The following is a 26,312-nucleotide window of genomic DNA, read 5'->3' on the forward strand; positions in this document are numbered from 1 at the left end:
GCAGGTCAAGGCGAGGTAGTCACGTGGGGGGTGCCTGGGCCAATGGGGGGCCCTGGGAGGGCTCAGCACCCGCCTCGCCCCAATACGGGGCTCGCCTCTTCAGCTCATATAAGGTAAAAGGCAGAGTGGCCTCTGTGGCCAGGGAGCCGCAGGCAAGGGACTAAGGGGAGGGGGGCTCAGTGCCAGCTGCTTAAAAATGCCCCTGTGGCAGCGAGGGGCACCAGAGGCTGGGTCTAATTAGTTGAGAAGCAGTGACACCCCCAACCACTCCCCAAACAGGCTGGCTCCCGTCTCCAGGCCCCAAGGAACCACACCTGGACCAGACCCCAGGAAAGGTAAGCACCAACGGCAGACCTGGGATCCGTGGGTGGGGGCCTCTGGGAATTTCCCTAGGGGGATGCTGCATCTGGGGGTCTTGCTGTCTTGCTAACTGGCTCTGTCCCTTTCTGGACACAGATTCTCTGGGTCTCAGTTTCCCCATCTGTACAGGGGCTGGAGTCGATGATCTCTAAGCATCCATCCAGCTGATCGGCTCTAGTTCTATGGTCCTGTTGGCTTCTAGGATTCCTTGTTGTTGTAGCCAATTGGGGGAAGAAGGTGCGGAGGGAGTGCACAGAGTTAACATCCTATCAGCCCAAGCTTCACCACGGGAGTCTCGGGCAGTCTCCCTGGCTTCTACATAGGCAGTGCTTCTCCCTCATTGCATGGGGCTTTGATTTTGTAATTCCAAGAGCCTGGGGCTCCTGGCAAGGAAAATGGTTTTCAAATAATGGTTTCGAGAAACAAAGCTGGGGAAGAGGCAATGTAAGCTCAGGCTCTGGCAGGCAGGCAGAGATCCTGGGAAGGCTGGGTGCTGACTGCAGATGGAGCAATGGGAAGGGATGCTGGTGAGAGGAGACGGGGGCACTTAAGCTCCGGCCCCAGCTCTGCTCTCAGTGCCCGGCTCTGTGGTCTTGGGCTGGCCCCCTCCCTTCTCTGGGCCATAGTTTTCCCATCTGTAGAGCAAGGCCATCGGACAAAATGGTCCCTCTGCAGATGTGGCTTCTGAGTTGTTTGTGCCTGAGGGACAGCCAGTGTTGGGAAGTTCCCCCAGGAGGTCCCTGAGCCGAGTCTGAACTTTGACCACAAGCTTGGAGTCCAAGCAGATGAAGTCCTGTGGGAGCTTTTGGAGGTTGAGCCTGAGTGAGGGAGAGTAGCTGAAGGTTCTGTGACTGAAGGCTTGGCCAGAGGGGTGCCCCGAGCCCTCCAGATGAACTTGGCTGCAACCAGCCTCTGGTGGGGAAAGGACTGATCTCTGGATTCAACCACACAGGAATGTGGGACATGGAAGTAGGTAAGGGATGGAAAAGACAGCAGAGGGCTTTGCGGGATGAAGCAGTGGGGCCAGGGGACTTAGAGGAATGCAGGAGGCTTGTGATGGGAGGCAGGGCTGGGTAGAGGCAGGGGCTTAGGATTGGAACTTGAAGATGTACAGACAGCGTGGAGTCGGGCTCCTCTGAAAACACTCTGGCCACATCTGGAGCCCAGAACAGAACAGTCCTCTAGCACCGGCCTCTGTCTGGTACCCTCACCTTCCCGCTTCTTGTCACACAAGGCCCAAGGCCATCATGGTTCAGAAGGAGGCTCTGAATTCAACTGCCTGGGTCCAATTCTGGCTTGTTTACTTACTGGACAAGTGACCCTGGGCAAGTTGCTTGCTGTTTGAGCCTCAGCTTCCTCCTCTGTAAAATGGGTACAATTCTGAGCTTGCATGGTTGTCATGAGGAGTGAGGGATGTAGGCACATAGAGCAGGATGAATGGGGCTGATGTTACATTGCAGTCAGAGCCCACACCTCCTGCGGGCAAGATACCCTGAGCTATGTTTAGGGAGAAGTGGGAATGAAACCCAGCCAGGGAATGCCCAGAGTTGCTGAAGGGCTCTGGAACAGGCTCTGGAAAGAGGCAGGAGGAATCGAAAGTCAGAGGCTGTGGGACACAGGAAAGTGATCAGCTTGAGATGCCTGAAGGACTGGGGGGGATCTCCTTTCCTGCCTTTCTAGGGCATTGTGTGGGCAATGTATCTGAACCACTGTGCACTCACCCGCTGACAGGAGACCCCAAGTGAGGCCTAGGAATCTGCATTACAAGCTCCCCATGAATTCCCATGCACGTGGAAGTTTGCGAAATGCCAGGCTGTAGGGCAGCCTAGGACTCTCACAAACTGCCGAGGCAACGGAATCCACAGAGAGAAAGCACTGCTTTAGGTTATTTAGCAAGCTGATGGCAGAGGTGGAACAGAACCTGCCTCTCTGCCCAGCCAGGGATTCCACAAGGTGGTGCAAATCAGGAGAAATAGATGACACTATTTGTGGAGTTCTTATGAGGTCCAGGCACTACCTCAGATCTTCACATGAACTAATTCATTTAATCCTCACAAGAGCCAGTGAGGAAGGGGCAATTATTATCCCACTCCACAGATGAGGTACCTGAGGCAAAGAGAGTTTAGGTGGCTTGCATGAGGTCACACAGCTCATGAGTTGTTGTGTGTGCCAGCTGCCCCTGGGGGTGCTAACTCCCCCAGGAGTCTCCCACCTCCTGCCCTGCCTCTTAGCTACCTCAAAACTTCCTGGAGACCCTCCAACAGACCTCATGGAAGGGGGTAGAATATGTATGGGAGACTTCTGGGAGTCAGACACTGTGCTGAACAGCTTGCATTATCATTTAATCCTCCCAGGATTCCTGTGAGGCAGGAATCAGCATCATTCCATCACCCTCACTTTCTAGAGAAGGAAACCACTGCAGCTTACCCAATGTCACGCAATTAAAAAGTGGTGAAGGGGATTTGAACCTAGTCTATGCATCTGCAGAACGCACACTCTTGGGCTGCCCATCCCGACACCTCTGAGGGCAGTGATGAAGAATCCCACCTCACAGAGGAGACGGAGGCCAGGAGTGAGGCCCTGCCGGAGCCTGAGCCCAAGCCTTCTAGCTCTGAGGCCACTGCTCTCCCTTCAACCCTGTTGCTGCCCCGCAACAGAAAGTTTGTCATTGGTCCCTCACAGCCACACCACAGCCCTTTGGGCAAAATCAGCCCCTTCCCAGCCTGGCCAGTTCTGGGGGAAAATGACACCTGACACCTGACACCTATCCATTTTTTTTTTTTTTTTTTTGAAATGAGGTCTCCCTCTGTCAACCAGGCTGGAGTGCAGTGACGCTTCTCAGTTGACTGCAACCTCTGCTTCCCAGGCTCAAGTGATCCTTCCACCTCAGCCTCCCAAGTAGCTGGGATTACAGATGTGTGCCACCACATCTGGCTAATTTTTTGTATTTTTTTGTAGAGACAGGGTTTCGCCATGTTATCCAGGCTGGCCTCAAACTCCTGGGCTCAAGTGATCCCCCAGCCTCAGCCTCCCAAAGTGCTAGGATTACAGGCATGGGCCACTGCACTCAGCCAACACCTATCCTTGAGGAATAGAAAGATCCAGGCTCCACACCACACACCATCACTGACTCAAGTGGCTGTTCTGATTCCCAGCTGAGCCTGAGGGGTTCGGGGAGGTAATCTCTGAGGTCCTTACTGCTGGGCCATACCTGGGCATGGCCTCTTCCTGCAATTTTCCAACTAAACTCTCCGGGGGGCTCAGCGCCATGGGGTGGTTCGAAGAACCATGATAAAGGCTGGTTCGAATTGTGATGACCATTTTTGTCCACATCTCCTAGGACCCATAAGCCAGAGTTTCTCTGGAGCTTATACCTAGAAGGGGTTCTGGGTCCTGGAGTGCAGGCCTGTCAACTTTACAGGAGAGCACTAGATTGCTTTCTGAAGTGGCTGAACCAGGTTATGCTTCCATCAGCTGTGTATGAGCATCCCCATCTTCTTGACCACACTTGAAGTCATCAGTTTCCTTGAAGCATATGGGCTGCACACTTCATTTTGCATGTATCAAATTTATATAATAAAAAATGTAAGGAAGCCATGGAAATAAAAACGTAGGTGTGCCTTCTGTAGGCTGCTACGCTCCTGTGCAGGAGGGCGTCTAGAACTTTGCCCTCCATGCACAAGTTGCAGAGCACCCTCATCAGGACATTTACGAAGGCCCTGGGGTGGGATGGGCACTGCCTATGTGGCCCTCCCCCAGCCCAGCAGTATGCAGTGGCCCGGATCCAATCGAAGGTCGCCTGGGAGGGTGAGTTGCAAGAATCTGGGGAAAAGAGCCCAAGGTGGCTGCCGCCTGCTAACAGCTTGTCTAGACAGGCCCCATGGGGCTTCACCGCACATTGCGAAAGCTCTGGCCAGCCCCCTGCCCACTTGCAAAAGAGGCTGTTGGCAGCAACACTTCACCACTAGAAACCTTTACTCCAATTTGAAACATGCCTTAATGCACAGTGTGAATTACCCACTCTCGTGGCCCACAGAGGTTGACTCATTCAGGCCCCCTTTTGTTCAAATGAGGAAACTGAGACTGACTCCGAAGCCTGGGGGCTTTCAGATGTGGAGTGGGTCCCTGTGCCCAGGTGATGAGGGGACCAGGCGGGTCTGGAGCAGGGCTGGAGTGGGGCTCAGATGTAGTAGGCTGGCAGTTAAAGGTGCCAGATGTGAGCCAGGCTGCTGGGTTTGAATCCTGGATCTGCCTCATAGCAGCAGTAGGACTTTGGGTAACTTACATAGGTGCTGTATGCCTCAGTGACCTCATCTGTAATATAGAGATGATAAGGGTACCTGTCTCATTGGTCTACTGAGTTGTCTGGATTAACTCATTAAATGAGTTAAAACTCATGAAGCCCTTGGAACTGTGACTGACACATAGTAAGTACTCAATAAAAAATAACTGCTAAGACCAGCCACAGTGGCTCACACCTGTAATCTGAGCATTCTGGGAGGCCAAGGCGGAAGAATCCCTTGAGCCCAGTATTTCAAGACCAGCCTAAAGGTCAACATAGGCGGACTCTGTCTCTACTATATATTTTTAGATTAAATTTTTATAATAATAATAACCACTAAAATGTGATTACTAAAGACAGCTTCTTCACAGTACAAAGAGATGCTCTTCTGAGTACCAACTCTTTGGAGGATAAACTGCCCTTATACCTTCAAAAATAACACTTGCCATATATCAAGTCCTTTCAAGTACCTGGACATTTACCCAGCACTCTGAGATAAATACCATTATCCCTCTGGGCACACAAAGGCTCAGAGAGGTTTAGTCATTTGCCCAAAGTCACACAGCCTGTACGAGGCCAAACTGGGACTCAAACTCAGTTCTGACTGATTCTAAAATCATGTGTTTAACTGCTGCACTCTAGGACCACCCGCAATGGATCTGTGAACCAGAACCAGCTCTGGTTCTGACCTGCCTAGTAGGGCCTTTGGCATTTGGGGGAGGAGGCCATTGGAAGTCCGAAGCCCCCTTCCAGATTAGGCATGATTGCAGTAAGAGAAGAGACAGACCCTTTGGCCCCCCACCCCTGCTCAGGCTCAAAAATGCAGACCCTGCCAAAACAGTCCTTCTCACCCAGAAGCACCCCATAGGGTGGGCTGAGTAACCTTGGGGGCCTCGTCAGTCTTGGGCTGCCCCATGCCCTGCACAGCCCACCTGAGGTTTGAGGAAGGGGCAGTTGGCTAGGCCCAGACTGGAGAAAGCCACCCCACCATGGCTCTTCTGCAAGAACCCCCGGCCAGCCACAAGCCTAAGCCCCCTCCTTAAAAGCTCCTCCTCTGACCTTAGCTGTGCATCAAGGGAGAAAAGAAAGCTCCAGGCCGGGTGCGGTGGCTCACACCTGCAATCCCAGCACTCTGGGAGACCAAGGCTGGCAGATCATTAGGTCAGGAGTTCGAGACCAGCCTGGCCAGCAAGGTGAAACCCCATCTCTACTAAAATTACAAAAAATTAATCAGGCATGGTGGCACGTGCCTGTAGTCCCAGCTACTCTGGAGGCTGAGGCAGGAGAATTGCTTGAACCTAGGAAGCGAAGGTTGCAGTAAACCGAGATCACGCCACTGCACTCCAGCCTGGGCGACAGAGCAAGACTCTGTCTCAAAAAGAAAAAAAAAGAAAGCTCCAAACTGCTCTGCTGCCACATACTCTACTCCTCCTCTCCCTCCAAGGAGGCAGGGATGGGGCTGGAGTGTCTAGAGGGAGGCTGCCTGCTGGCCTGGGGATGGATCCACAGAGGCTATGACACCACCCCTGGCTGGGCTACTGGGCTCAGGGGCCCCCGGTCAGCCTGCCCAGAGCCTGCCAGCCACCAGGCATGTGACCCAACAACCCCGATGAGCTGAGCAAGGCAGGGTGAAGGAGAAAGAGGCTGGCTAGGACCAGGCCCTGGCTCTGCAGCCAGCACACCTGGGTAAGTGTCCCACTCCTCTGGGGCCTCAGGCCATAATGTTCCCTGGTTTGGGACAGAGGGGACAGTTGAGGTCATTCCATGTGTGATAGTAGACACCTGGATTCTCAGAGAGGGAACATCTAAGGAGCTGGGGGCGCGCCCTGGATAGACAGAGAAGAAGACGGCATTCCAGGTGGAGAGCTCTGTGTACAAAGGTATGGAGGCAGGACTGCAGAGGCATTTTCAGACAACAGCAGAGAAGCCCAGTTGGCTGGAACCGAGAGTTGGTCTGAAGCTCAGTGAGGCTGGAGGATGGCGAAGCAGAGAAGGCCTAGAGTGTGCGGTGGCTTTGGCAACAGAAACCAAAGCCTCAGAGCTTGGGAAAAGTTCTCCTTGGTATCTGTCTGTCCCTGGGAGGGGGTGCCTTTCTTTAGCCTATTTGTCCCCCTCCCCAAAATACCATCAGCCAAGAACCCCAGTGCAGGGCAGAGACCTAGGAATTTGGATAATGGGCAACTCTGAGATGTCAGGCAATGGGGAAAGGGGAGCTCAGGTGGGACTAGGAGGGGTAGGAAGCCCGAGGGCTGCAGTCAACATCTTCAGACTGCTTCAGAGCTTCCTGGGGAGCAGGAACAGAGGACAGGCCATGAAGCCCAGAAAGGCAGATGGCAGCAGAATACTAGGAAGACACCTCCAATAGTCTGTCCAAAGAGGGTGAGGGGATTAGGAAGTACAGACATACCCTGAGTTACAATTTTCTATTTTAAAATGCTATGAAAGTTATATGCATTTGGTACCCTCCTCAACTTATGATGCAGTTGTGATGGGGTTATAAGTTTACTTCGGATAAACCAATTCTATATTGAAAATATCGCAAGTCAAAAATACATGTTCAGGCCAGGCGCGGTGGCTCACACCTGTCATCCCAGCAGTTTGGGAGGCCGAGGCGAGCAGATCAGGAGTTCAGGAGTTCAGGAGTTCAAGGCCAGCCTGGCCAACGTGGCAAATACCCATCTCTACTAAAAAAAAAAAAAAATACAAAAATTAGCCGGGCGTACTGGCGCACGCCTGTAATCCCAGCTACACGGGAGGCTGAGACATGAAAATTGCTTGAACCTGGGAGGTGGAGGTTGCAGTGAACTGAGATTGCATCACTGCACCCCAGCCTGGGCAACAGGGCAAAACTCTGTCTCAAAAAATAAACAGAAAAAGCACATTCAACTTACAATATTTTCCATTGACGATGAGTTTATCAGGAAGTAACTTGAGGAACATCTGTAGTGAGCTCCTCATCACCAGAGGTATGTAAGCTTAGTACAGACACCATAGAGAGAAGAAGCCAAACATCAGAAGAGGTTGCGCATCATGGCCTTTCCTACCACCAGCCTCGGATCTCACATGCCAGCTCTAACTGCTTTGGAACAATCATGAGCTGAGCCTTCCTGCAGCCTGGATGTCAGATTCCCAGCCAGACATGACATCAGTTGTGCCCTGACTTTGCACAAGGGCCTCTTGGACCTCCTACCTCCTACCTCCCACTTCCTTTCCACTGCTGCCTCCTGCCTTCCCAGGGGACACCAGGCCTGACCAAAGAGACTTAGAGCCTGGTTGTGAGATGGAGGTCCCCGGGGAACATTCAGCTGATGGCCTTCCGCCCGGCAGGAATGAGACAAAGGGGGCCAGGGACCCTGGGAGCCCTGTTCACACGCTCCAGAGAGTCTGCATGGAAATTCCAGGAGGGTCACAGGAAAGCTTCAAATTTAGAACCACAGTGCTTTATTTTTTTCCCCTTTTCTCTTCTGTTCCATCCTTTCCCTCATGGTCGGTGGGGGTGTCATAGAAGTCTGGGAAAGGAAAGCAAGCATCCTCTTGGGCTGAGTCACAGAAAGAGCATGGAGAGACGGAGGGTGTGGAGTAGATTGGGAGGCCCACCAGACAGGGCTTGGGGCAGTGGACAGCAGTGTGGGAGAGGATGGAGAGGACCAAGAAGTCAAGGGCATGGCCAAACGCCTGTGAGGGTCCTGGAGCAGTGGGCAACTACATCGCCCGGGCCAGCGGCCTTCCCTAGATGCTCAAGACCAGAGCTGCCAGAACCTGGGTTCAAGCTGGGGTCAGAGAGTCAGCCCAGGGCTTTCTAGAATAAAGACAGAAGGATCTTGGAAATGGGGCTTCCAGGAATCTCAGGCAATGTGCCCCCACCTCACACTGACTGCAGAGCTCAGAGTCGTACAATATCCATCTCATTCCCTCTGGCGCCCCTGTAGATGCTTAATAAATATTCCTGGTGTTAAATCCCATACTCATTGCATCATAGTCCTTTTAGAGCTGAGGGACCTTAAAGAGCATCAGGGCCTATCTCCTCATGTTATAGATGCAGAAACTGAGGCCCAATGACAGGGAGAGACATGCCAAAATATGCTGCCAGAGTGACCACATCCTTTGCTTCTTCTCTGCCTTCTAGCCAAAGATGGAGACTATGGTACACTCTTCACAGCCAAGGGTAGGGGACAGAGGAGAGGCGGTGCCCAGGCAGGATGCAACTATCTCCAAGAGATAGTTAGAGGATGGCAGCCTATCTTGAGTTCTGGCTGCTCTGCCCAGGAGGTCCCTTTGAATGGCCAGAGATGGTCTCCAATGCTGTTGGCCTCCTGCAGAGGAAAGAGCCCAAGGCTGGGAATGGAAACCCTTGGTTCTATTCCTGGCTGTGCCCTAACTCTTCATATGACCTTCAACGTGACCTTGAACATGCAGCTTCCTCTGGCCTCAGTGTGTCCAGCAAGAGGCTAGACCCGGCCAGGCCTGGTGGCTCACTTCTATAATCCCAGCACTTTGGGAGGCCAAGGCAGGCGGATCATGAGGTCAGGAGTTTGAGATGAGCCTGACCAACTTGGTGAAACCCCCGCTACTAAAAATACAAAAAATTAGCTGGGTGTGGTGGTGCATGCCTGTAATCCCAGCTACTCAGGAGGCTAAGGCAGGAGAATCACTTGAACCCGGGAGGTGGAGGTTGCAGTGAGCCAAGATCGCGCCACTGCACTCCAGCCTGGGTGACAGAGCAAGACTCTTTCCAAAAAAAAAGAGTCTAGACCCAACCAGCTGGGCAGTAGGGGATTCCAGCCATGATCTCCTGTCTCCTGCAAGGACTCCTCTCCATCAGTCTCAGTCCATCCTAGATTTTACCTGCCCAGCTCAGCACAGGAAGTGAGCCAGGCACAGAAAGAAAATAGCAGCTCTTGGATTCCCCTTCACCTCATAGCAGCATCTTCTATGCCCAGGCTTTGCTTTCTAGCTATGAAATTCCCAGAGAGACAAAAAGCTAAGAAAACCCTTAAGATCACCCCAGTAAGGAAAGCTGAGACCAGAGAGGGTCCACAGATGGCTCAAGGTCACACAGCAAACTGGGAATGGGCCTTGGGTTTCTTGGCTCCCAACAGTGTTCTTGCCACTGACCACACTGCTCTCCAGAATAACAGGCACATAAGCTGTCCTCGTGTGGACCTCGGCATCGATTTAGCTTGGTGGCTTACACCCCCACACAGGGAGCTATAATCTCTTCCCCTGGCTGGGACTCAGTTTCTTCTTCTATAAAACAGAGACAGCCAGGTGCGGTGGCTCATGCTTGTAATCCCAGCACTTTGGGAGGCCAAGGAGGGCGGATCACCTGAGGTCAGGAGTTCAAGACCAGCCTGGCCAACATGGCGAAACCCTGTCTGTACTAAAATTAGCCAGGCGTGGTGGCAGGCGCCTGTAATGCCAGCTACTCAGGAGGCTGAGGCAAGAGAATTGCTAGAACCTGGGAGGCGGAGGTCGCAGTGAGCTGAGATCGCGCCACTACACTCCAGCCTGGGGGACAAAGTGAGACTCCGTCTCGAAAACAAAACAAAACAAAACAAAACAGAGACACAGCGTGGACCAAATGTCTCTAGGAGACTTTCTGCCATAACCCTAAGGATCTACCAGGACCCCAGTGCTTTCCTGGGAGGCCCGTGCCAACACCTGCCTCAGCCCTATCTTCCCCAAGGGTACGGCCACCCAGGCCAGGAAATCCCACCAAGTCTTCCCCCCTCATTCAGCCCTGTCCCACCCCACACCCTGAGGCTGGACTTCATCCAGAATTACAGGCCCCAGCCCAGCTCCCCCTCTGAGGATCTGGACTTTTTCTTACCATAAAAGGGCAAGCGTGCCTCTCTTGGTCCCTGCTGCCAACCCTGCTAGGGGAAAGACTGAGCTATTTTTAGAAAACTCAAGGGTTTGCTCCTGAACTCAAGAGGGGTGTCTCTGCGCCTGCACCCTGAGAGCCCCCTCCCCATCTTTCTTCCTCCTCCTTCTTCTCCCATCGCTCTCTCCTTTCCCTTTCTCTTCCTCTCTGTCTTGCTGTCAGTCTCACTCCATCCATCTCTCTTCCATTTTCGCTCCCTCTCCTCCCATCTCACATCGCTGTTCTGTCTTCCTTCCCCCTCACTTCTTCCTTCTCCCAAAATCTTTTCATAGTCAGCTTCCCTCCCCCACTTCTCTCCCTCAGATCTCGTTTCTGGTGGTGGAAGAAAGTAACACATCTGCACTCCCACCCCTTCTTAAACACTATTTACAACATAAATTCCAAACATCCGCCATCTGGTTCTAGGAAGGGCCAAAAGACATTTGGAGAAGGAAGTCATGATTATTCCATCTTCAAAGCAAAAGGAACTTAAAGGCTCTCTTCTCTCCACCTTCCTCCCGAGGCCCCTTTGTTTAGTATTTGGCCGATCAGGATCCCCCAGTGAGCAGAAGAGGTCAGGACGTTTGCTGGAGTCCCAGCTGGACCTGTGACTGGCTAAATCACTTTGAGTTCCTTGCTTCTCCTCTCCATGCCTCAGTTTCCTCATCTGAACAATGGGTGCAAGACTAGAGTGCTTCCAGCACTGATGTTCCAAGACTTCAAGTCCTGGTGCAGAAAATCCATCTGGTCCAGGTCACTGGGGCCTACTTTGGGGCTGAGAAATGAAGGGTAGGATGGGGGCAAGGGAGTGGGAGGCAGTGAGGGAGTGCCATCCTCATTCCTTGATGCACCAGTTTCTCTCTCGCTCCATGGAGATCTATGCCGGCCATTCACCGGCATTCACACCCACACTCACACCGAGGAATGGGGTGGGGTCAGACTATCCCTCCGTGTCTGATCTAGAAGGACTCTGGACACTCTAGAGTCCAGTCCTGTCCCCACCACATCATGTAGATGTGGGCCCTTGAGGCTCAGAGAGGGGAATACCCTTGTCCACAATCACACAGCAAATCTACAGAAAACCTGGTACCTAGCCTGCTGCTCCTCCCACCCAACACATTCCAGAAGAAACCAACATTTGTATTTTCTAGAAAGCATTGCCTAGTCCCAGCAAAGCCCCTGGAACCCTGGAGGTCCATGCTCTTTGCAAAGCTTATAGGACAGAGGGAGAACCAATGCCTTTTTTTTTTTTTTGAGACAGAGTCTCATTCTGTCACCCAGTCTGTAGTGCAGTGGTGTGATCTCGGCTCACTGCAACTTCCGTAACCCAGGGATTCAAGCAATTCTCCTGCCTCAGCCTCCCAAGTAGCTGGGATTACAGATACGCGCTGCTGCGCCCAGCTAATTTTTGTATTTTTAGTAGAGATAGGGTTTCGCCGTGTTGCCCAGGCTGGTCTCGAACTTCTGACCTCAGGTGATCCACCCGCCTTGGCCTCCCAAGTGCTGGGATTACAGTTGTGAGCCACTGCACCCCGCCAAGAAACAATGCCTTTAACATGATGTGAATTTCTTTTAATAAGCAGCACAGAAGAGAAAAATACCACGGGAAAGAGGCAGAACACCACCACCAAAAGGAGAAGCCCCCTTGCTTCTGGAGACAGATGGCTTTCCAGGGTTCAGATGGTCTTCACTTATACTAACAATGCTTTCTCTGTTCACAAACCCCTCTCCAGAAAGACTAACACACACCTAAATATTGCCAAGAGATAATGACTCCGGTTATCACTCTGTAAAAATGATACGATGAGCAGTTGGTCTTACAAGGGAGCCGTGAGAATGTGTGTGGGGCTGCCTGGAGCCAATCTTTACTAGCTGTGTAACCAGGAGGGAGTGCTGTGACCACTGGCGCCTCAGTAAAGCGGAGATAAGAATGGTACCTAATTCTTCAAAACAAGGATCTCTGAGTAAAGAAAAGAAAAATTAAAAGAATGGTACCTAATTCAGCCAGGCACAGTGGCTCACGCCTCTAATCCCAGTGCTTCGGGAGGACAAGGCAGGAGGATCACTTGAAGCCAGGAGTTCACGACCAGCCTGGGCAACATAGCAAGACCCCATCTCTACAAAAAATTAACAAATAAAAAATTAGCTGGGCATGGTGGCATGTGACTGTGGTCCCAGCTACTCAGGAGGCTGAGGCAGGAGGATCGCTTGAGCCAGGAGTTCAAGGTTACAGTGAGCTGGCTGTGCCACTGCACTCCAGCCTGGGCAATAGGTGTTGCCCTGGAAAGCAAGATCCTGGAGAGTGAGACCCTGTCTCTTTAAAAAAAAAAAAAAAAGAAAATTATTGGTACTTAACTCATAAGTGACTTTGAGGATCAGATGAGAAAAGCTGTGTAAAATAAAGCACTTGGCAAGTGTGGGGTGCATCAGAAGCACCCAATGACATGTGAGCTCTCATTATGATTACAGCATGTCCCAACGTGCCTATTGCACAGTCAGCCGGACAGGTGATGGTTCTTACCTTTGTCACTCTTTTCCCAGTTTCTGCCCTCACCGAGGGGCCAAGTGACAGAGACTCACAGGGATCCTGGTGTCTATGCCCCACCTGCCCCCAGGGCCTGAGCTGCTCGAGGCAAGGCTTGGGATTCTAGGCTGGGCAGGTCTTTTTTTTTTCCTCTCTTCCCTTTTCCCTGCAATGCTCTTGTTTCAGCCTCAAACTGCGTTCCCAGGGCTTGCTCAAAACTCCCCAGAGCGACCCTCCCTGGGGAGGAAGTGGGGAGCGTGTGAGGTTGGTGAACTCAGCTGGGGTGTCAAGGGGGTGGGAGGGCACTCTGGGAACAGAGGCCCAGGGAAGCTGTGCGACAAAGGGGACATGGAAAGGGCCACGCAGGGGCTCCCACAGCTTCCCCAGATGCCTCTTCAGACCTTTGCTCTCTCCCTGCTTCTGCTGTTCCTCCCATGGCTGGGCTTTGCTATGGCCCCAGCCCCATGCTAATAATAGAAATGGCAGCCATTTATCATAGGTTTATGATGTGCCTGGAAATATGCTCGCACTTGACATCTGCCTCATTTGACCTTCACAAACAAGCCTGTGAGGTCGGAAACAGGCTCAGAGAGGTGAAGACACCAGCTTTAGATCACACAGCCAGGAAGTGCTAGAGGCAAGATTCAAACACAGGTCTGCATGACTCCAAGGCCTGTGTCTTTTCTTTCCAGACATGTGGTGGAAACCCTACGGCCCTGGAGCCCAAGGAGAGCAACAGCTGTAACAAGTGCACAGGTTTGAGTGCGCTGAGGCAGGGGAACCGTGGGCAAAGAGGTCCCTCCAGAAAGAGCTGGGTGTGAGCATGGGTTCGTGAGCTTGCCTGGAGCCCTGGCCTCAGCCCTCTCTCACTGAGGTGCCATCTGGCTCGCAGATGTGGCCCATTCCCAGCCCCTCGTGTTTCTTGGAAATGAGAAAGGCCAGGAAAGGGCACAGGGGCTTTCGCAATGACCGTGGCGATGATAGCTTTGACGTGTGGTCATCCAGCCGGCCACTGCCCACACCCGAGAGAAAGCTGGATTGAGCATCAGGAGCCTGGGTTCAAGTCTGCCTCTCAAGCTGTTCCACAGGTGACCCTGGGCAAATCGCACAGGCTCCTGCAACTTCAGAAAGGGGAAGAATTATTCCTGCCTCTGGCGACATCAGTGAATGTGCCTTGAGTTATGGGAGTGTTCTGAAGGCTGAAAGCTTTGTGTACATGGAAGGGGTCAAAGACAGCCACAAGCCTGTCCCTTCGGTCTTGGTCATCATGTTAACCCCAGGTTTCGAGTTAATCCTGCGTGCTCCTTTGTTATGTGTGAGGCTGAGGTGGGGGCATTGGTCAGAGGAGCCTCTGGGAAATTTCCTTTCAGGACAGTTCTTTTGTTAAGGGGCCTGGGTGTGCTGAGAAGGGAAGGTGGCTCCTCCTGCTCTTGGAGCTTGGAGTTTCTCACAAGCTCTCCCTTAAAAGCCAGGCAGGCCAAGAAGGGATAATGGCTGCTCAGGGCCCAAGGGGCAGGATCTCTGAGGCCTGGAAGGTCTCAGTAGGTTTAGCCCAAGAGTATCCAGAAGTGGCCCAGGCCCATTCTCCATCCCTCAGAGCCTGGCAGCCTGGTCAGGACCCTCAAAGGCCATGACCGTACCCGTAGGGCACCCTGGTGTCCTTCTGACAGGTGGGATCTTTGTTTCTTACAGGCAAGGGCACTAGCTGGTGGGAGCCACCCCGCCATGCTGATGTCAGAGAAGCAAGAACTCTGGAGAAGCAGCCTCCTGGGACCAGAGGAGGGCCAGCAGCAGGCAGCCCAGAGACAGAACTGTGAGCCCACCCCACCTCCACCTCTCTGGCACCCACATCCGCTCCCCACCCCAGCCCACCTGCAGGCAGCTCCTGAAGTATTCTGGGTCCCTCAGGATAAACTCCCCACCCTAACCTCAGAATGACCAAGAAACTGGGCCTGAGGATGACAAGAAGCAGAATGGGCCTTGGTAAAGGAAGACCCCCCCACTGATTGGTGGCAGTGCGGGCAGTTTAGGGCTGTCAGGGTCTGGGTTGTAGGTAAAAAGAAATGGAACCCAAGAAGGGAAATCCAACTAGGAGCCAAGAATCCGGTCTACCCCATCCTCCTTACAAAATAGCAATGCAAAGCCCGTGTGATTTGGACATAAAGCCTCTGTTACTCAACTTGATTCGGTGAATAACAGACTTGAAAGAAATGTGGAAAATAATAGTAATCTTCCCTAGAAAGGAGTAAACAGGGTTGAGCTCCCAAAGCAGGAAGACCTGGGGCTGTGTGATCTTGGACGAGTCACTCAACCTCTCTGAGCCTAGTGATAAAGAGCCAGCTCATAGGGCTTTGAGAGGATTTGTGAGGTTGGGCTGGTGTTCCCAGGCACGGCCCTTGGCACATAGTGAAACTCAAGAATACAGAGCAGAGCAGTTTTTACCATTCATCACATTATTCCCACACTTGCCAATTTTTTAATTTCATCCTCATGGTGGAACAGGTAGGGTGAGGTGCCAGCTCCACAAGATAAGTGGAGAAACTGAGGCCTGGAGAGGTGAAAGCATTCACTCAGAGTTGCATGTAGAGTCAGTTGCAAAGCAGAATTCTGGCACCAGTTCTCATGTGGATGGAAAAAGTGCAGGAGGATTTGGAGGTGAGCAGAGGAGAAGGGAGGAGGAGGCAGGGTTCCAGGAAAGGAGCTGACATCCAGGGATGTGGGACAAGGCCCAGGCCTGTCTTACATAACATGGTCCACCTGTTCACCCCTGCATGCCCCACAAATGTGTGCAAACGTGCACCCCAGCACAGCGCACACCCAGTCCTCCCTCACTAGCAAATAAGCCACAGAGACTGGGTTTAAACAAATTGGATTAGGAGGGCTGCAGGCGCCTCCTCCCCCCGACTGTCCGGCTCCGACACTAAACAGACCTGCAGAACTGCCAGCTGTGGTCTCTTGGACACACTGACAGTCGGTCTTTGGCTCCCTCACCCCACCCGTGGGCCTCAGGAAGGGGGTTGGGGTCTGAGAGGATGCCACAATGATGGATGGGGTGAGGGAGGTTCCAGGGCTAGCTCAACAGCACACAGGATGTTAGTGCTTTTGCGAGGCACATTTCCGAGCTGTTCCCAGACCCACCCCCACTTCCCCCCTCACCGTCCCCTCCGGCAGCCTCTCCCATGGCCACTGCTGCGGGCTGTGAGCAGAGCCCTGTCCTTGAGCAGATTCACCTCATCTTTCAGTCCTGCAGCTGGGCTGAGCGGGGAGTCAGCTCAGGAGACACTGGCCTGGGGATGAGACACGGGGCATGCTTCAGAGGGAAGAAAGAGCTTCTGAACAGACAATGCTGTCTTAAAGGTGGCATCTTGGTGCTTTCTCATGCCTTGTTTTCTTTCATCCTCAGAATGTGTTTGGGGGTGAGGGGACGGGTGTGACTGCCGAAACTTCCTTTCTTGGTGATTCCACATCACTCCTTTCTGATCCCTGAGCCCGTGCCACGCCCTGTGTGATGTGCCGGGGACAGGGTGAATACTTACAGGCCCTGTTCCCCTTCCTTCACGAAACAGCCTCCTTCGGGCTGGGTCACTGGGCACTGGGGCCTCCCTGGTCTTCCAGGATTGCAACTTCACAGAATCCCTTTTCCATAAGGCACATGAAAGTGACTGTGACCCGCAACGGGAGCCTTGACAACCAGCCAATTCAGAACACAGACCTTGACATCGGAAGGCCCCGAGTTCAAATCCTGCCTTGCTCCCTTTCAGCTGGAAAGCTGTGGTCAAATTACTTAGCCTCTCCAAGCCAGTTTTCCCTTCTGCAAAATGAGGTTACACAAGCTGCCACCTCACAGAATGAGTGTGAGAATTAATTCTTATTTTCCACACCCTCATTTGACAGGGGGAGAAACAGAAGCCCAGAGAGGGAAAGGGCTTGGTTAGGATCACACCATGGGTCGGGGGTTAAGTCAGGATGGGGTAGGTCCCCTCTTTCTCTGGGTGTTCCTCTCCCCCATCCCTTATCTCAACATAAATCCTCCCCAGTTGCCCAGGTTGTCCAGGCGATTCCTGGCACACGTCCTGGGGCCTGCCCTCCACCTTCAGCCCTGCTCTGGCTTCTGCAGCAGCAGAGTCCTGGGTGACCAGCAGTGGCCCCCGGCCCTCTGAGTGGTGGTGGAGGGTGGGGGAGCACTGCAGCAAGCTCCCAGCCCAGAGCAGCCTGGCCATATAAGGGAAGGAGCCCAGGGAGGCCTCCTGGCTCAGGCCTGGCGAGAAAACCCAGACAGCCACTGTTTATTTTCTCCTCCCCAGCTCACCCACGCCTCTCCAAGCCTCTCGACAGAAGACAGAGGTCCCCCACAGCCAGAGACATTTCCTGAAGACATGGGGAACACAGAGGCAGAAACAGCCCATCCACCCGGGAGCTGTCCCCCACGCTGCCGGGAGCCAGCACCCAGAGCCGCCAGGTAAAACTGAGGCCACCTGGTTCAACATCGCCTTTCACAGAAGGGGAAACAGCCACAGCAAGAAGGGCCTGGTAAGAAGTGGAACCTGGGACCCCCAAGCGGTGTCTCTCATCCTGACTGGGGATCCAGAGTAGGAGGGAGCCTTTGGTGGGGTAAGTGGAATTGGGGGGGGTGGCCATAGACTCCTCTTCTCAGTAAGGCCCTCATGTGAAGGAGGCAGGGGTTGGGACAAGTGCTAAGTATGCAAGACTCAAGGGAAGAGCTGCTGGAGCCAGGAGAAGCACCTCCCTCCCGGCCCCTCTGCCCCTCCTCATAGCCCAGCTGCACTGACTCCTCCTCCAGGAAGCCTTCTCAGCTTCCCCAGGGGTGGGAACCTTTTTGTCCTCCAGGTGTGCTTGGCTGTCCTTTCTTGGGCTCTCTCTCTCTCTCTCTCTCTCTCTCATCCCACTTGAGTCTGCCCCCTATTCACCTTGTGAGGGGAATTTTCCTTCTACTCAATCTGACCGAGGTCCTCCAGGTCAAGGACGGCATGGCTCTCAGTCCCACTTCCCCTTGGCACATAGAAGAGGCAGTGCGCTGAAGGTACAGGTGAAATGATTAGACCCTGCCCCCAAACCAAGGCCTGGCCAATTGGACAGGGCAGGAGACATTCAGCGTAGAGGTTAAAATGAGGGCCCTGGGTTAGGAACCCCAGCTCAGTTCTCAGCTCTGTACCCTTGGAAAATTCCCTTCCCATGGAGCTTTGTGGATGCACAGGGACTTGCACAAAGAAAACATTCAATATCCAGGACTATAAAATTCCACAAATGACCGTGCTTATTACATTCATTATCATGATGATTATTCCAGACACAAAGGAACAGAACGAGGCACCAACAGCAAGGGGCAAGCAGATTCAAGGGCCACAGAGGAGATGGAGGCAAACACCTTCCCCTGGTCAGAGGCTGTGCCTCAGCCCTTCTCCCTGCATCAGTTTCTCCTTCAGAAGCATGGGACTACCTCCCATCTAGTTCTCATTTCTAAACCCAGGGGAGATGCTATCTTTGCTGCAATAATCTTAGCCTACATCTTGGAATGGAAATGGCCTTGGTGGAAATGGTCTTCAACTCCTCTGGTCCAAGCTCAGGCCCTGTGACCCTGGAACAATCCCCTTCCTGGTCCTCCATGTAGGAGCAATAACATTCCCTTGCCAGCGGCACCAGCCATTCTGATGATTAAATGGTATCGGACTCTGTTTTCCAAACTCAGTCATTCAGATGCCCCCTATTTTATTTCTTCCATGTCTGCAAATGATTATAATATTTTTAAATGTAAGATGAGTCCTTTTTATTACACATAGAAATAGCTACTGTAAATAGCAAACTCTAACACTGTGCCTAATTAGGAAATAAAGGTAACCATAAATACAGTAAAAATGAAACAATGTTATTATGCTTTAACCTGATAGTGTGGCTTGCAAGGCCCTGGGCCTGAAGCCTGGACAATAAGTGAGAGTTAGAAAGGTGTCAAAGACATGATAGCAGCAAACTGAGGCTTTGTACCCCACGGTAAATAGGACTGAAAGCAAATTCACAGGGAGCAACTGATCCATTCCACAACAGAATGCTCCCTGTCAATTTGCTTTCCATTCTATTGTGTCCTGTCTCCCAGCAGAGACCACAAACTCCCCAAAACCACTTACCCACCTGCTGCACGTGAGAAGCCAAAGGTAGTTTATGTGAAAGGGCTTTGGAAATAATCACGCACCAAGTGAAGGCAGAGGACACACCTTGTCAGCTTAGTTCTCAGCAGCAAATCATCTCTTTTCCAGGATAACCCTCCCTGATTCTTACTGAAATCTCTTTGCTGATCACACTAAGCTCTTCTCTCTCAGGGGCAGTGGGAGCCGTGGAGAGTGGAGTAGACCAGCTGTCTGTGACCCGCAAGGGAGTCCAATGTCAGAATCACTCCCCAGCCAAATGCACGGTTTTTAAAAATCTATTTATTTATTTATGTAGAGACCAGGCTATGAGACTGGCTAATTTTTCGTATTTTTGGATAGAGACAGGATTTCATCGTGTTGCCCAGGCTGGTCTTGAACTCCTGGGCTCAAGCGATCCACCTGCCTCGGCTTCCCAAAGTGCTCAGGATTACAGGCGTGAGCCACTGTGCCCAGCCACCAAATGCAGTTGAAAAGAATTTCTGCAAGAGTATTCCACAGAAGAGGAAAGCAGTTATCTGGCTGGGAATACCTTAGACAGAGGCTGTCCTCTACACAGGCTGTCAGAACTGACCTACTGACCTGCCTGCTGGCATGATAGACCAGAGGGAAACACTCTTTCCACTCTTCCCAGAGTGAGTGTAAGAGACAGACTTTTTTTTTTTTTTTTTTTTGGAGACAGTGTCTCACTCTGTCACCCAGGCTGGAGTGCAATGGCAAGATCTCGGCTCACTGCAACCTCCACCTCCCCGGGTTCAAACAATTCTCCTGCCTCAGCCTCCCAGGTAGCTGGGATTACAGGCTCCCGCCACCACGCCTGGCTAATTTTTGTATTTTTAGTAGAGACAGGGTTTCACCATGTTGGCCAGGCTGGTCTCGAACTCCCGACCTCAGGTGATCCGCCTACCTTGGCCTCCCAATGGGTTGGGATTACAGGTGTGAGTCACTGCTCCCAGCCCTTTTTTTTTTTTTTTTAAATTAGAGACAAGGGCTCCCCATGTTGCCCAGGGTGATCTTGAACTCTAGGCTCAAGCGATCCTCCTGCCTGAGCCTCCCAAAGTGCTAGGATTACAGGCATGAGCCACTGCTCCCAGCTCTGTTTTTGTTTTTTTAAGGAGGTATATTTTTTCTGTTCTCTCTCAGCCCTGAAGAAAGGCTACCCATCCCCTTCAGACATTCCTGAAAATATATGTCATCCAACATCAAGGCCACCACAGTGACCACTAAGCAATGCAAGAAGGTCCTCTGGGGGGCCCTGAGATCTTGGCAGGGCAGGAAGAGTGAGAAGGGGCTTTGCCTGCTCACCTGAAAGTTCCCACCCAAGCCGGGCCCAGAAAACAAAATGAATTATCTACATGGTCATCCAATCAGCCACCAAATGGTATTACCTGGGTCCGTCATCATGTACCAAGCCACAGGTCAGACCCAGGGCCCCCCAAATTAACAAGACACAGGCACTGTCCTCAGGAAGTGGAGATCTAGCCAGGTCAGACCCCCATACAAATAACACTGATACTAGACATAATGAGATTGGGAATTATGATTCAGCCATTCAACCTGGGCTTATGTGGCATCTACACCACCTGGCCCTGATTTCAGTAGTGAGCACAGTGGACAGGGTCCCTTCCCTTCACAGGTGAGCCATGTAGTCCACAAGTGGAGGTGGTCGTAAGTGAAAACCACATTACCAGCATGGTAAAGGGTTAGAAAGAGGGCACAGGGTGGGCGAGAACATGAAGCAGGGGGTGCTGATGGCTAAAGAAGTCAAGGAGGGGCTGGGCACTGTGGTTCATGCCTATAATCTCAGCACTTTGGGAGACCAAGGCGGGTGGATCACCTGAGGTCAGGAGTTCTAGACCAGCCTGGGCAACGTGGTGAAACCCTGTCTCTACTAAAAATACAAAAATTAGCCAGGCATGGTGGTGCACGCCTGTAGTCCCAGCTACTTGGGAGGCTGGGGCATGAGAATTGCTTTAACCCGGAAGGTGGGGTTTGCAGTGAGCCGAGATCGTGTCACTGCACTCCAGCCTGGGCGACAGAGGGAGACTCTGTCTCAAAAAAAAAAAAGTCAAGGAGGGTTTCCCAGAGTGGCCACTTGATTAGAGACCTAGCACAGGAGGAAGAGATGGGCAGGGAGAGTGACGGGGAGCAGCACAGTCCCTGGGAGCCCGAAGTGGGTGGGCACAGGGCTTCCTAGGAGAATGGAAGGACATCTATGAGCTGTAGCCCAAGAGGAAGAGGTCACTGGGGCTAGATGCGGCAGACCCTCGCAGGCTTTGGGGAGGGCTTCAGAATTCAGCCTGAGGGCAATGGGGAGCCCTTTTGGGATATTAAACTTGAGAAATATATGACCATATTTGCATCTTGAAAAATCATTATGGGAAGATGGCTGGGAAGAGAGGAGGAGTGGCAGAGAAAGATAGGTTGGAGACAATTGATTGTTCGATATATAAAATGTTAAGTACCATGAATGATGCTGTTTGGCTGGAATGCACCAAGCATAAAGATGGGGCATGGCATCAAAAGGTAGGTCAACATATTAAATAATTCCATGTATTGAAATATCCAGAAAATATATAGACAGATCTATAGAGATAGAAACTGGTCTGCCCAGGACTAGGGGTTGTCTAAGGATAAGGAGCTTCTTTTTTTGGATGGTGAAATAACCTAAAATATATTGTGCCATTGTTTGCACAACTTTGTGAATATATTAAAAACCTGTTAATTGTACTCACTAAATGTTCTCCTTCTAAATTAAGCTACTCTTGACAAGAAAAGGAAAGAAACAAAGAAAAGAAAAGAAAAAAGGACAAGGTTTGGTCCTGGGTGCTCAAATGGCAGGCCACAGACAGGAAACACAGTTGTGAGGAATTACAACAGCCTCCCGACCACAGCTGGAGAGGTGGAGCCCAGGTCCCCTCTAATACCCCTTCTCCTGGCCAGGTTGGAGTCCCGCCACAGGCCACCAGAGCGGAGCAGCGCAGCGCCCTGTCTCCCAGCCTGAGGTGCAGTGCTGCATCTCTGGTCAGTTGGGAGTCTGAGATGAAGCACTGTAGCTCAGGAAGAGAGAAGTTGTTCTGCAGCCATCAGCCTGGAAGTGGTAAGTGCTGGGGGGTTGTGGGGGGCCATACCAGGAAGGACAGAGTGTTTCCAGACTCCATACTATCAGCCACTTGTGATGCTGGGGAAGTTCCTCTACACAAGTTCCCCTGGTGCCACGATCTGCTTCACGAGTCTGGGCATGTCCTGACTCCTCTGTGTACCCCAGTGTGTCCATCTTAGCATGAGGCGTTAGCATTTCCCCAGCACCCTGCCTCTGCTTTCTCTTTCTGAGCCCATGGCAGACACAGCTAATCAGTAAAGGCATATATTCTTTTTTTTTTTTTTGAGACACAGTCTCACTCCATCACCCAGGCTGGAGTGCAATGGCATAATCTCAGCTCACTGCAACCTCCTCCTCCCAGGGTCAAGCAATTCTCGTGCCTCAGCCTCCCAAGTAGCTGAGATTACAGGTGTGCGCCAGCACGCCTGGCTAATTTTTGTATTTTTAGTAGAGATGGGGTTTCACTATGTTGGCCAGGCTGGTCTCAAACTCCTGACTTCAGGTGATCTGCCTGCCTCGGCCTCCCAAAGTCCCGGGATTACAAGCATGAGCCTCTACGCCCCGCCAGGCATCCATTCTTGAAGTGCTCAGATGCAGCTTCAGAATCCTCAACAATGAGCCCTGGAAAGCCACTAGTACTGATTCACAGCTGAAACTCATTCATCATTTGTGGATCAAACAATTCCTAAAAACCCTTTCAGCCCTGAAGATAAAAATTCTGGCCTTTGAGTCAGGGTCTTCACTCTGTACTTCTAACCTTGGCTCCGGGGTATTGCCGAAACCAGTCCAGGCACGTCACAAATGACTGACTTCTCCCAGAGGCTTCAGATGCACAATGAGCAGCAGAGGAGAGCCATGGAGCCAAGCACAGTCTCATTTAACCTCCCCAAAAGCTTGAGAAGTGGGTGGTGTTATAGCCCCATTTTACAGATGAGAAAAACTGAGGCTTATTTAAGCAGCTCACCTAAAGTCACATATTGATTGTGCTGAGCTGAGATTGTACCCTAATCTGCCTTCAAATCCATGTTTTTACCCATTGCATGTGATTATGGAACCTGGGACCGAGGAGCAGGAGGAGAACATTCTAAATTCTGCTCCCATCTTGTCTTTACATCTCAGGTCACTTTTAGCAAAGACAGACCCGGACACTTGCCATTAATACTACAGGCTTCCTTCCTCCTACCCCGTTCCCCCAATCTTATTCATCTCACCTCTCCAGTAGGTCTTAGACTCATGCATTTTATAATTAAAGGCCAAGGCTCAGGGGTTAAGTGACTTACTGGAGGTTATCAGAGAGGAAGTTGCCAAACCCAGGCTAGGAACTGAATGGTTGGTTTAAATCCACCCCTCTGACAGGAGACTGGGGAATACACATGAGCCATGCAGACAGCAGAGGGCAGTCCTGGGGGTGGGGGCACCAGAGGGTTTCCGGTACTTTTCAGGGCAATTGAAGTTCCGGTCACTACTCCCCCCCAGAGCAATAAGCCACATCCGGCGACGTGTGGCACCCCACCCTGGCTGCTACAGATGGGGCTGGATGCAGAAGAGAACTCCAGCTGGTCCTTAGGGACACGGCGGCCTTGGCGCTGAAGGCCACTCGCTCCCACCTTGTCCTCACGGTCCAGTTTTCCCAGGAATCCCTTAGATGCTAAGATGGGGATTCCTGGAAATACTGTTCTTGAGGTCATGGTTTCACAGCTGGATTCGCCTCCTTCCCACCCCACAGTTGCCCCCCAATGGGGCCTCGGCTGGCTCACAGGATGAGGGTTCAAGAAGAAGGCTGTCCCTGGAGGTAAGAGGGCTTATGAACCATGTTCCAAACTTTTGCGTTGCTTTTCTTTCCATCGTGTCTATTTCATAACATCCCTGTGAGGCTGGATGTGGGAACTTCAGCACTGCCGTACTCTTGGGAAATTTATCCAAGGCCACCCGGCTGAGCAGCGGTTGAACCAGGACACCATCAGGCATGCGTTTCTTGTCTCCACCACACCCTCAACCCACTTCCCAACGCGCCTTGCGACAGGGGCTGCGGTATTGCATCCACATGACTGATAAACTAGTAAACACACATGAATTCATTTTAAAAGTGTATTCAATCAGTTAGGTAAACTAAAAACCTTAAGTCTTCGTTCGATTTGAAATGCAGCCAGAGAACAAATGGAAAATTTTTCAAGGTAGAGAAGATGAAAACTCAGAACGCCCTCTTGTGGCATCTCTACCCACCCCAGGAACACTATGGCTCTTCCCCTACACATGGTGATTGCTAACCTTGCTACAAGACGTTGGACACACACACACACACTGAGGTTCCTTTTGCCCCCTCACTTTTGAGCCAGTGACTACTGAAACCCTCTCCATTGTTGCACCACCAGCAATGCCCCCATCACTTCCTCTCGTTTACTTCCACAGGCTGGTTCATCCTCAAAGCCCTCCTTACGTAGATCTGTGGGATCAGTGAGGCTCAGAGAGGTAAAGTGGCCAGCCCAAGGTCGCCCAGACAGCAAAAGGCAGGGCCAGCGCTGATTTCAAGTCCAATGGCCTATAGCAATTTCTTAGCCCAAAGCAAAATCTACAAAAATAAAAAGTCAGGCACAGTGGTGAGTGCCTACAGTCCCAGCTACTGAGGAGGCCGACGGGGGAGGACCACTTGAGCTTGGGAGTTCCTGGCTGCAGAGAGCTATGATTGTGCCTGTGAATAGCCAATGCACTCCAGCCTGAGCAAGATAGGGAGACCCTGTCTCTAAAAAATACCTAAATAATTTTAAAAGTCAGCCTCTCTGACTGCCTATAGAGAATGCTAACTGACTGAATGACAAAAGACCTAATGTAATCCAGGTGCAAAATCAGAACTTTCCGGCCGGGCGCGGTGGCTCACGCCTGTAATCCCAAAACTTTGGGAGGCCCAGGCGGGTGGATCACAAGGTCAGGAGTTCAAGACCGGCCTGCCCAACATGGCAAAACCCCATCTCTACTAAAAATACAAAAAATTAGCTGGGCGTGGTGGTGGGCACCTATAATCTCAGCTACTCAGGAGGCTGAGGCAGGAGAATTGCTTGGACCCGGGAGGCAGAGGTTGCAGTGAGCTGAGATCGCTCCACTGCACTCCAGCGTGGGCGACAAAAGCGAAACTCTGTCTCAAAAAAAAAAAAAAAAAAAAAAAATTAGAACTTTCCCCGTACTCTTGCTAGGGCTTTTCATGGAGATGTAGAAACGGTATTAAGTGCCAAGGCCCCAGAACCCTCATGTTTGGGTCCGACTCCCACATTTCCAGAGACTAGGCAGCTCACACAGGTGTCCCAAGCTGTCTTTCTCACAGGCCGCATTGAAGGCATTTATGAAATGAGACCCCCTCTTCCTCATCCATAGTGACAGGGCTGGCCTGACCGTGGAGAAATCAGATTTGATCATGATAGCTTCCACTCCGTGACTGGTCATGATCTGCCAGGCGCTGTGCTAAACACTTTCATAGGCCTTGTCCCCCTCCATCCTGATAACAACCCAGTGAAGCAGGCCCTGCTCTTCACTCCACTCCACAAAGCCAAGGCTGAGAGAGGTTAACAGACTTACCTAAGGTCACACAGCTAAGAAGTCGTGAAGCTGGGATCGAATCAAGTCTGTGTTTATGGGTTTAACTATCACGTTGTGGCCCCAACCCCATTTGACCTAGCCTGGCTGGTGGGCCTTCTTGCGGTAGCTTCCCCTGGAGAAGAGGAAAAGCAAACCTTCATTGAGACCCAAGTGGTCTCTCCTGTGCTCTGTGACAATAATAAAGTTCTGGCCCTTGGCTCCTGTCCTGTTTCTTTCTGGGAATTTGGGGAAGGGGGGAGGTGGAGAAGGCAGGGAAAGAACCTGACAGGCCCAGCTGAAGCACCCCCAAGTGGCTCCACACAGCCACTTTGAGAGGCCACATAGATAGCAGTCAGGACCCACATCCTGGCAGTTGGAGGCCCCAGGAAGCAGCCATGTCTGGGGATGCTTCCCTGGTATGGAGGGTTAGGGGACGGAGAGTGTCCCTTGAAGCT

The 26,312-nt window shown here is 51.9% G+C and overlaps 1 protein-coding gene, 1 long non-coding RNA gene and 2 other non-coding genes across 6 annotated transcripts in view; 3 read left to right on the top strand and 1 right to left on the bottom strand.

Annotated features, from left to right (window-relative positions):
* The window catches only part of IL17B (interleukin 17B), a 49,073-nt gene extending 32,389 nt beyond the window's left edge, over nucleotides 1-16,684 (bottom strand). Inside the window, exon 1 of one of the 2 annotated variants that reach the window (XM_019028002.3) lies at nucleotides 16,566-16,684. The gene's annotated coding sequence lies outside the window, so the exon portion shown is untranslated. Of the gene's footprint in view, nucleotides 1-10,472; nucleotides 10,522-16,565 lie in introns of those variants that run through there. The other variant, XM_019028003.3, reaches the window with a different exon arrangement.
* Nucleotides 102-26,074, top strand: LOC101149258 (uncharacterized). Of its 2 annotated transcripts, none has more exons than XR_002006112.3 (3): nucleotides 102-335; nucleotides 14,722-14,842; nucleotides 17,334-26,074. It is a non-coding gene; the product is annotated as an uncharacterized lncRNA (long non-coding RNA). The 2 variants fall into 2 exon arrangements; XR_010133967.1 differs by having other exon boundaries at nucleotides 137-335; nucleotides 16,678-26,074.
* Nucleotides 22,166-22,271, top strand: MIR143 (microRNA mir-143). Its single transcript, NR_106211.1, has one exon. It is a non-coding gene; the product is annotated as a microRNA mir-143 (primary transcript).
* MIR145 (microRNA mir-145) lies at nucleotides 23,895-23,982 on the top strand. The gene has a single exon (NR_106212.1). It is a non-coding gene; the product is annotated as a microRNA mir-145 (primary transcript).
* Nucleotides 26,075-26,312: the final 238 nt, after the last annotated feature.

Source organism: Gorilla gorilla, chromosome 4 (genome assembly GCF_029281585.2).
Source record: "Gorilla gorilla gorilla isolate KB3781 chromosome 4, NHGRI_mGorGor1-v2.1_pri, whole genome shotgun sequence".
NCBI lineage: Eukaryota > Metazoa > Chordata > Mammalia > Primates > Hominidae > Gorilla > Gorilla gorilla.